This window comes from Primulina huaijiensis, unplaced genomic scaffold (genome assembly GCF_012295235.1).
Source record: "Primulina huaijiensis isolate GDHJ02 unplaced genomic scaffold, ASM1229523v2 scaffold206776, whole genome shotgun sequence".
NCBI lineage: Eukaryota > Viridiplantae > Streptophyta > Magnoliopsida > Lamiales > Gesneriaceae > Primulina > Primulina huaijiensis.
In genome coordinates, this window is record NW_027354604.1 from 1 (window position 1) to 1,966 (window position 1,966).

The 1,966-nt window shown below is 36.3% G+C and overlaps 1 long non-coding RNA gene across 1 annotated transcript; it reads right to left on the minus strand.

Moving 5' to 3' along the window:
* Window positions 1–802: 802 nt before the first annotated feature.
* On the minus strand, window positions 803–1,966 carry LOC140966498 (uncharacterized). Its single transcript, XR_012173378.1, has 2 exons — window positions 1,868–1,966; window positions 803–1,417 (listed from the first exon to the last, which is right to left on the minus strand). It is a non-coding gene; the product is annotated as an uncharacterized lncRNA (long non-coding RNA).

A 1,966-nucleotide genomic window follows, 5' to 3' on the forward strand; every position in this document is an offset into this window, starting at 1 on the left:
ATGTTTGGATCTCTTGGAAAAGCTTTTGTTTGCTTGGAGGGACATACAAGTTCCCATGGGATCGGGGTTGGGATTGATCGGTAAATGGTTTTTTGTGTTTGATTATTTTGTCAACCCTACTTCATTATTTTTTTTTGTGTTTTTGATATCTCAAGGGAACCAAAAAAATAAGGTGCAAAGTTTTACACAAAAAAAAAAAGAAAAAGAAAAAAAAGAGGAAGATCCCTTGTTTCTTGGATATAGAACCTACCTCTTGTATAAGGTGGTTTGATTATCGGATCTGCTTGTGTTCTCCGGCTTTGGCTCACATCCCTTGAATCTTTTTTTCTCTTTTTACTTACCTCTCATTAATAGATAAATATATATGTACGTATTTATTTATATAACAATAACAATGTAACACAAAACACACACATATACACACACAAACTTCTGTTTTATATAGTTTTTTGAGAGGTCTGTTCTCACTTATTTGTCCTTTTATCTATTCACCCCTGATTGACTAATCATAATTTTTCACCCAAAAATAAATAATTATAAAGACGAACAAAAAGAAATGGAAAGAGAGAAAACACACTTACACTGGCATGTCCTACCCTCATAGCCTCCATATGTATACCGTATACACTTGGTCTACATGCTTTACGGTAGTTTTTATTATTTTTCATACTATGTATCATGTTTTTAAACCAACCAACTAATTGTTATATTATGTTGTCTATATCTCTAGATCGGACTAGGGAATCTGTACGCCTTGTTACTTACTACAGGAATATTAGGGCATACATACAGAAGCACAATCGAGATTATTACAATCAAATATTAGATTTAACGTTTCATCATGGCAAGCTCAAGAAAAGCGAGTCAAGTCAACATTCAGCTCTTATTTCTTGTGTTTTTTTTTTGCATATCAATTCACATTTAAAGTACAATTTTGAGAAAGGTGACTCGTTGACTCCTCCAATTAACTTATTTACAAATATTTTGGACCAGGAAATGCCCGATACACAAACCCTCCGCCCCCCTTAAAAAACAGAAACAATTAGAAATGATCGTCCGTTGCTCTCCCATCTTTCAGTGCCTGTAGCACCTCCACAGCATAGCAAACTGGGCAGAAAGATCCGCTGTTTCACACCGTCGAGGCTTGTTTCAACGGCTATGATGACACATATGGCACGTCGTGGCAGATCGTTTGTTCAAGATCGTACACTTATCACATGCCCAATCACCTGAATCGTCAGTGTTCCTAGTTGATGTGCTTGTTTTGGAGGAGCCCTTGCCCCTTCCCCCTTTCGCCTTGCTGCTGCTTCCTGCTACATTTTTTGAGCTCGTCTTGTTACCTAGTGTCTGCGAATCGACATCTGAAAGACCGTTCTCTAATGCTCTGACCAAGTTTTCAAAGTAATTTCGTGTCACGCTGTTACAAAACAATGAAAATATATTTCACTCCCGCTGAATAAAACTACAGGTTCAGGTTTTAACATATTGATGTTATGATGTACTGCATACTAAGATGCAACCCAGATGAATCATCACCAACAGCAAATATTTAATCTTCTTCTCCTATACTCAAAGAACCAAAATCAGGAACAGCATTCTGGACCCAAAATGCATGTTCTAAACTTCTAAACATCTTATGTCAACTGAAATACCAGTAACAAGACAACGTCCATCCTTCTTTCGATGTATAGGATGCAGCAATCAAACTTCAACCAAACCACACAATTTTTATCCTTGCCAACAAATAGAGGGATAGAAGTTTTTTTTTAAAAAAAGACCAGAACTAAAAACAAATTAAATTTTGGACAAGTAAAACCAGTAACCAGAGTCCAGATATATGTTAATAATTTATCCAACCAGAAACTACCTCGTCAGGCCGGCAAGTTTTGTACGAAAATCATTAAAATCTTTTGATGCCCCGTCTGAATTGATGTAATTCATTAGCTCTTTCTCAGCACATTGATGA